Source organism: Salvelinus alpinus, chromosome 27 (assembly GCF_045679555.1).
Source record: "Salvelinus alpinus chromosome 27, SLU_Salpinus.1, whole genome shotgun sequence".
Taxonomy (NCBI): Eukaryota; Metazoa; Chordata; class Actinopteri; order Salmoniformes; family Salmonidae; genus Salvelinus; species Salvelinus alpinus.
The window spans coordinates 28254502-28263382 of record NC_092112.1 but is presented as its reverse complement, the minus strand read 5'-3'; the positions used below and the strand labels follow the sequence as shown (position 1 = coordinate 28263382).

The window sequence follows — 8881 nt, the reverse complement described above, 5'->3', positions numbered from 1 at the left end:
GTTGTTTGTTTCTTGTTATTTCAATTCAACCAGGAGTGATACTGATAGTTATCTAAAGTTATACCAGATCACCCACTAAGACATTCATTCATGAGCTTTCTTGCTACCCCTTTCAAACACACCTTGCTTGTACTTTCATTTAGGTCAGCAGATGTCGCACAAGTGCTCCTAAATACTGTAAACCACCATGACTTTAGCCAAATCATGTGATGTTTCTGATAAGCCGAATAGGATATGGTTTGTTTGCTTGCAATACAGTTGCAGCTAACACTACTGTTTCTGCTTTGCTGGAGGGGGCTGACAGTTCCCAGAGATGGCTGAAGATATCAGTGAGGCAGGGGATACTCTTATTTATGGTTTACCAGGCTTGTATACTATGGGAAGAAATCTACTCGAAAATGGCAAGAAAGAAGCAGCGGGTACAGTATACTACCGATATTTCTGTAGCTATCTTGTGGCGCTAGCTACTGTCACATTTAACCTATGCAGTAGTGATGGGTCGTTCTCGAACGAGGCTCGCATATCAGAAGTGCCGAACTATTTATAAAAATATACAAAAAATAATTTATGAATAATCAAAAGATTTAAATTAATAGAATTAACTAATTCAAATAACGAAAAAAGAAATAAAATAATATAGGCCTATATGCTCAAGCGCACGCACATTCGTTCTGACTGTCTGCTCAGACTAACAGCCTCTCTAGTCCATTGTATATAATACACTGCTCAAAAAAATAAAGGGAACACTTAAACAACACAATGTAACTCCAAGTCAATCACACTTCTGTGAAATCAAACTGTCCACTTAGGAAGCAACACTGATTGACAATAAATTTCACATGCTGTTGTGCAAATGGAATAGACAACAGGTGGAAATTAGAGGCAATTAGCAAGACACCCCCAATAAAGGAGTGGTTCTGCAGGTGGTGACCACAGACCACTTCTCAGTTCCTATGCTTCCTGGCTGATGTTTTGGTCACTTTTGAATGCTGGCGGTGCTTTCACTCTAGTGGTAGCATGAGACGGAGTCTACAACCCACACAAGTGGCTCAGGTAGTGCAGCTCATCCAGGATGGCACATCAATGCGAGCTGTGGCAAGAAGGTTTGCTGTGTCTGTCAGCGTAGTGTCCAGAGCATGGAGGCGCTACCAGGAGACAGGCCAGTACATCAGGAGACGTGGAGGAGGCCGTAGGAGGGCAACAACCCAGCAGCAGGACCGCTACCTCCGCCTTTGTGCTAGGAGGAGCACTGCCAGAGCCCTGCAAAATGACCTCCAGCAGGCCACAAATGTGCATGTGTCTGCTCAAACGGTCAGAAACAGACTCCATGAGGGTGGTATGAGTGCCCGACGTCCACAGGTGGGGGTTGTGCTTACAGCCCAACACCGTGCAGGACGTTTGGCATTTGCCAGAGAACACCAAGATTGGCAAATTCGCCACTGGCGCCCTGTGCTCTTCACAGATGAAAGCAGGTTCACACTGAGCACATGAGCACATGTGACAGACGTGACAGAGTCTGGAGACGCCGTGGAGAACGTTCTGCTGCCTGCAACATCCTCCAGCATGACCGGTTTGACGGTGGGTCAGTCATGGTGTGGGGTGGCATTTCTTTGGGGGGCCGCACAGCCCTCCATGTGCTCGCCAGAGGTAGCCTGACTGCCATTAGGTACCGAGATGAGATCCTCAGACCCCTTGTGAGACCATATGCTGGTGCGGTTGGCCCTGGGTTCCTCCTAATGCAAGACAATGCTAGACCTCATGTGGCTGGAGTGTGTCAGCAGTTCCTGCAAGAGGAAGGCATTGATGCTATGGACTGGCCCGCCCGTTCCCCAGACCTGAATCCAATTGAGCACATCTGGGACATCATGTCTCGCTCCATCCACCAACGCCACGTTGCACCACAGACTGTCCAGGAGTTGGCGGATGCTTTAGTCCAGGTCTGGGAGGAGATCCCTCAGGAGACCATCCGCCACCTCATCAGGAGCATGCCCAGGCGTTGTAGGGAGGTCATACAGGCACGTGGAGGCCACACACATTACTGAGCCTCATTTTGACTTGTTTTAAGGACATTACATCAAAGTTGGATCAGCCTGTAGTGTGGTTTTCCACTTTAATTTTGAGTGTGACTCCAAATCCAGACCTCCATGGGTTGATAAATTTGATTTCCATTGATCATTTTTGTGTGATTTTGTTGTTAGCACATTCAACTATGTAAAGAAAAAAGTATTTAATAAGAATATTTCATTCATTCAGATCTAGGATGTGTTATTTTAGTGTTCCCTTTATTTTTTTGAGCAGTGTATATATATACTTGTGTTCCCTCATGTACTTTCTGTATTGATTTGTTGTTAATAAAAAATAAAAAAAAAGCTTTTAAAAACATAGCACATTGGCATGATCCCCCCCCCAAAAAAATTAAAAAGAGCATCTCCCGATGTTCCTGTCAATCAGACACGCAGTGTCAACCAATGAACCAAAGATGCCTGAGGGAGGGCCGAGCAAACTCACTCACTCACAGTCACACACTTAGCAGCCTAGGAGAGAGAGGAAGGACAGCTGTGAAAACAGCTGGAAAATGAGTCGGAAGCACAGTAGCATTTGGATGCATTTTAATAACGTAGACAATGGTAGAGCAAAGTGTATATATATAAAGTCGGTTCTAAGCACAACCTACAGCGGCATATGAGAACTGTGAAGCTAGCTGTAGTGGAGCATCGAGAAACTAGCGGGCCTGCTAGTGATAGTGGTGGAGCCAGCGTATCCACTCAGTCAAGTAGGCCTACTCCGCGACCCACAGCAACGCAGTCTTCTATGGACCAATTTATGCCAAGGTCTATGTCTGTAGCAAAACAAGGCCAAATTGATATTGCTTTGGCTAAAATAATTGCCACCGATTTCCAGCCATTTTCGATCATGGAGGACAGAGGTTTTAGAAATTATAACAATAGTCTAAATCCAATGCCTCGACCTAGGTTGGGCAAAACTAAACATGGCGGTGTTCGCTTTAGCAATCTCACTAGAATAAAGACCTTCTCCATTCCTGCCATTATTGAAAGAGATTGTGATACCTCACATCTCAAAATAGGGCTACTTAATGTTAGATCCCTCACTTCAAAGGCAGTTATAGTCAATGAACTAATCACTGATCATAATCTTGATGTGATTGGCCTGACTGAAACATGGCTTAAACCTGATGAATTTACTGTGTTAAATGAGGCCTCACCTCCTGGTTACACTAGTGACTATATCCCCCGTGCATCCCGTAAAGGCGGAGGTGTTGCTAACATTTACGATAGCAAATAAAAAAAATAAACGCTGTTTTTGTCTTTTGAGCTTCTAGTCATGAAATCTATGCAGCCTACTCAATCACTTTTTATAGCTACTGTGTACAGGCCTCCTGGGCCATATACAACGTTCCTCACTGAGTTCCCTGAATTCCTATCGAACCTTGTAGTCATAGCAGATAATATTCACATTTTTGGTGATTTTAATATTCACATGGAAAAGTCCACAGACCCACTCCAAAAGGCTTTCAGAGCCATCATCGACTCAGTGGGTTTTGTCCAACATGTCTCTGGACCTACTCACTGTCACAGTCATACTCTGGACCTAGTTTTGTCCCATGGAATAAATGTTGTGGATCTTAATGTTTTTCCTCATAATCCTGGACTATCGGACCACCATTTATTACGTTTGCAATCGCAACAAATAATCTGCTCAGACTCCAACCAAGGAGCATCAAAAGTCATGCTATAAATTCTCAGACAACCCAAAGATTCCTTGATGCCCTTCCAGACTCCCTCTGCCTACCCAAGGACGTCAGAGGACAAAAATCAGTTAACCACCTAACTGAGGAACTCAATTTAACCTTGCGCAATACCCTAGATGCAGTTGCACCCCTAAAAACTAAAAACATTTGTCATAAGAAACTAGCTTCTTGGTATACAGAAAATTACGGACTCCTCTTTAAATCTGCGTATTCCTCCAAAGCTCAGTTGTCCTGAGTCTACACAACTCTGCCAGGACCTAGGATCAAGGGAGACACTCAAGTGTTTTAGTACTATATCTCTTGACACAATGATGAAAATAATCATGGCCTCTAAACCTTCAAGCTGCATACTGGACCCTATTCCAACTAAACTACTGAAAGAGCTGCTTCCTGTGCTTGGCCCTCCTATGTTGAACATAATAAACGGCTCTCTATCCACCGGATGTGTACCAAACTCACTAAAAGTGGCAGTAATAAAGCCTCTCTTGAAAAAGCCAAACCTTGACCAGGAAATATAAAAAACTATTGGCCTATATCGAATCTTCCATTCCTCTCAAAAAAAAACATAAAAACTGTTGCGCAGCAACTCACTGCCTTCCTGAAGACAAACAATGTATACGAAATGCTTCGGTCTGGTTTTAGAACCCATCATAGCACTGAGACTGCACTTGTGAAGGTGGTAAATGACCTTTTAATGGCGTCAGACCGAGGATCTGCATCTGTCCTCGTGCTCCTAGACCTTAGTGCTGCTTTTGATACCATCGATCACCACATTCTTTTGGAGAGATTGGAAACCCAAATTGGTCTACACGGACAAGTTCTGGCCTGGTTTAGATCTTATCTGTCGGAAAGATATCAATTTGTCTCTGTAAATGTTTTGTCCTCTGACAAATCAACTGTACATTTTGGAGTTCCTCAAGGTTCCGTTTTAGGACCGCTATTGTTTTCACTATATATTTTACCTCTTGGGGATGTCAATCGAAAACATAATGTTAACTTTCACTGCTATGCAGATGACACACAGCTGTACATTTCAATGAAACATGGTGAAGCCCCAAAATTGCCCTCGCTAGAAGCCTGTGTTTCAGACATAAGGAAGTGGATGGCTGCAAACTTTCTACTTTAAAACTCGGACAAAACAGAGATGCTTGTTCTAGGTCCCAAGAAACAAAGAGATCTTCTGTTGAATCTGACAAATAATCTTGATGGTTGTACAGTCATCTCAAATAAAACTGTGAAGGACCTCGGCGTCACTCTGGACCCTGATCTCTCTTTTGACGAACATATCAAGACTGTTTCAAGGACAGCTGTTTTCCATCTACGTAACATTGCAAAAATCTAAAACTTTCTGTCCAAAAATTATGCAGAAAAATGTATCCATGCTTTTGTTATTTCTAGGTTAGACTACTGCAATGCTCTACTTTCCGGCTACCCGGATAAGGCACTAAATAAACTTCAGTTAGTGCTAAATACGGCTGCTAGAATCCTGACTAGAACCAAAACAATTGATCATATTACTCCAGTGCTAGCCTCCCTACACTGGCTTCCTGTTAAGGCAAGGGCTGATTTCAAGGTTTTACTGCTAACCTACAAAGCATTACATGGGCTTGCTCCTACCTATCTTTCCGATTTGGTCCTGCCGTACATACCTACACGTACGCTGCGGTCACAAGACGCAGGCCTTCTAATTGTCCCTAGAATTTCTAAGCAAACAGCTGGAGGCAGGGCTTTCTCCTATAGAGCTCCATTTTTATGGAATGGTCTACCTACCCATGTGAGAGACGCAGACTCGGTCTCAACCTTTAAGTCTTTACTGAAGACTCATCTTTTCAGTGCGTCATATGATTGAGTGTAGTCTGGCCCAGGAGTGTGAAGGTGAACTGAAAGGCTCTGGAGCAACGAACCGCCCTTTCTGTCTCTGCCTGGCCGGTTCCCCTCTCTCCACTGGGATTCTCTGCCTCTAACCCTTTTACAGGGGCTGAGTCACTGGCTTATTGGTGCTCTTCCATGCCGTCCCTAGGAGGGGTGCGTCACTTGAGTGGGTTGAGTCACTGACGTGATCTTCCTGTCTGGGTTGGCGCCCCACCTTGGGTTGTGCCGTGGCGGAGATCTTTGTGGGCTATACTCGGCCTTGTCTCAGGATGGTAAGTTGGTGGTTGAAGATATCCCTCTAGTGGCGTGGGGGCTGTGCTTTGGCAAAGTGGGTGGGGTTATATCCTGCCTGTTTGGCCCTGTCCGGGGGTATCATCGGATGGGGCCACAGTGTCTCCTGACCCCTCCTGTCTCAGCCTCCAGTATTTATGCTGCAGTAGTTTATGTGTCGGGGGGCTAGGGTCAGTCTGTTATATCTGGATTACTTCTCCTGTCTTATCCGGTGTCCTGTGTGAATTTAAGTATGCTCTCTCTAATTCTCTCTTTCTCTTTTTCTTTCTCTCTCTCGGAGGACCTGAGCCCTAGGACCATGCCTCAGGACTACCTGGCATGATGACTCCTTGCTGTCCCCAGTCCACCTGGCCGTGCTGCTGCTCCAGTTTCAACTGTTCTACCTGCGGCTATGGAACCTTGACCTGTTCACCGGACGTGCTACCTGTCCCAGACCTGCTGTTTTCAACTCTCTAGAGACAGCAGGAGCGGTAGAGATACTCTTAATGATCGGCTATGAAAAGCCAACTGACATTTACTCCTGAGGTGCTGACTTGTTGCACCCTCGACAACTACTGTGATTATTATTATTTGACCATGCTGGTCATTTATGAACATTTGAACATCTTGGCCATGTTCTGTTATAATCTCCACCCGGCACAGCCAGAAGAGGACTGGCCACCCCTCAAAGCCTGGTTCCTCTCTAGGTTTCTTCCTAGGTTTTGGCCTTTCTAGGGAGTTTTTCCTAGCCACCGTGCTTCTACACCTGCATTGCTTGCTGTTTGGGGTTTTAGGCTGGGTTTCTGTACAGCACTTTGAGATATCAGCTGATGTAAGAAGGGCTATATAAATACATTTGATTTGATTTGAATGTACACAATTCCAAGCAGGAAAACACTTTCAAAATCACTTATTCCACAACTGTACGAGAGCACACAGGCTTCAATGAGAGTCCAAAAAGAGAGTCCAAAATGAGAGTCCAAAAAAGAGTCCAAAAAGCTACTGCAGTTTGCCTGCTGGACATCAAGGGTAACCACTTCTTACATGTCGATTACATGTCACTTCATTGAAGATTTTTCTATGTCTAGCTGTCTTCTGGACTGCTTTGAGTTCAGCGACAGACACACCTCAGAGAACTTGGCAGAGGAACTGTTGAGAGTGGCCAGAGAATGGCAAGTAGATGGAAAAGTGGTATGTTGTGTTAGCGACAATGCAGCTAACATAACCAAAGCCATTAAAATGTTAAAATGGATCCATCATCCATGTCTTGCCCACACAATCAACCTGATTGTAAGAGATGCTCTGAAGGTGATGAAGCCCACTGTGAACAAAGTGAAAGCAGCTGTGGAATACTTCCACAGGAGCACACTAGGTGCTGAAAAACTAAAGTCTACACAACGCCAGATGGGGATGCCTGAGCTGAGGCCTAAACAAGACTGCACTACAAGATGGAATTCAACATTTTATATGTTGAAGCGGTTTCTTGAGTCAAAGGATGCCATCATCTCTACCCTGACCATTGTCAATGCACCTGTTGATGCTCTGACCCAAGAGCAATGGGAGGTGGTGGAGGAGGTGTGCAGAGTCCTGGAACCCTTTGAGCAGGTCACTGTGGAGATCAGTGGAGAGAGCAGTAAGCAGTTATTACTACATCATTATTTCATCCAGTATTATATATGAATATGAGCAGAAGATAAGAATGTAGGGTTTTTAAAATACATGTTTTTAAGAACAAAAATAGGTGGCAGGTTTGTGAATCCTGAGCAAAAGGCCTCAGACATCAGTAGACAAAACATGAACCTGAACTAATAAGTTACTGTTCTCTCTTTTCAGCTATGAGTCACCCTCAAAAATTATACTCTTGTGTAAGGGTCTGCAGCGAATCACAGCCAGCCACCAGAGAGAAGCAAATGTAACAACAGGACATGTGACAGAGTTGATGGACACCCTATGTTCATCAATGGACAGAAAGTTCCACAGAATGGAATATAATCACGTGCTGTCAGAAACCGCTGCACTTGACCACCGGTTTAAGAAGTTAGCCTTCAGTGATGCCAGAGCGATTGATGCTTTTCAAATAATAATCTCAGCAGCAGGGAGCTGGCTCAGGCACCAGGGCAACAGGAAGAAGAGTGATCAGATGGAGCAGAAGCACCAGCAGTAGTGCCACAAATGTCTGCTGTTTGACGAGAGAGCAACTGGGGTTGTAGCACGAAGGAATCCCTCAGCAGATGCCATAATGGAGGTCCAATCCTATTTGGAGGAGCCCCTCTCTCCATAGACTCTACATAGTGGCCACATCCGTTCCCTCTGAGAGGGTTTTCTCGAAAACGGGACAAATAATTACTGAGAGAAGAAACCGCATCAGCCCCTCGAAAGTGAGGCAGCTTGCATTTCTTAATGCAAATCTCTCATAAAAGCAAAATATGGTCAGCATTGCTGTGTGCTGCTGGTTATAACATGGCAATAAAGAAGAGAGCGAAAAAAGGGACCAATTTAATGTTTTAAGTGGGATGCTGCAGTTTTGCACATTGTTATTTATTTTTCTTTGATATGGTGCAATATTCTATTATTATGTTGTTCAGATTGTATTCGTTTTGAATGGTTACATTTATATGCACTTTGTTTATATACATTAAAATGTTAGCCTTTAAATGAACATGTGTAATAGCATTCTTTTCCATAACCAACCAATGCATTTTTAAACACATTGTGGTTAAGGTAGAGTATGATTTCATTTAATAAATTAATTAGAATTGTTTTAACACCAATTCAGGTCAAACTATCGCAGACTGTTTGACTTGAAAAAATACAAAACATATATTTTTTGAAGGGCCGTTTTGGAGCCAAAAGAGCCGGCTCTTTTTGATGAGCTGAGCCAAACGAGCCGGCTCACAAAAATAGCAATAGACAGGGAATACCAATGAATATTAAAATAATATTGACTGTGATCTGTAAACCCTAGAGTGA

General features: G+C 43.9%; 1 long non-coding RNA gene across 1 annotated transcript; it reads left to right on the top strand.

Annotated features, from left to right (window-relative positions):
- The first annotated feature begins 49 nt into the window (after positions 1–49).
- Positions 50–8566, top strand: LOC139556303 (uncharacterized). Its single transcript, XR_011671100.1, has 2 exons — positions 50–7544; positions 7745–8566. It is a non-coding gene; the product is annotated as an uncharacterized lncRNA (long non-coding RNA).
- Positions 8567–8881: the final 315 nt, after the last annotated feature.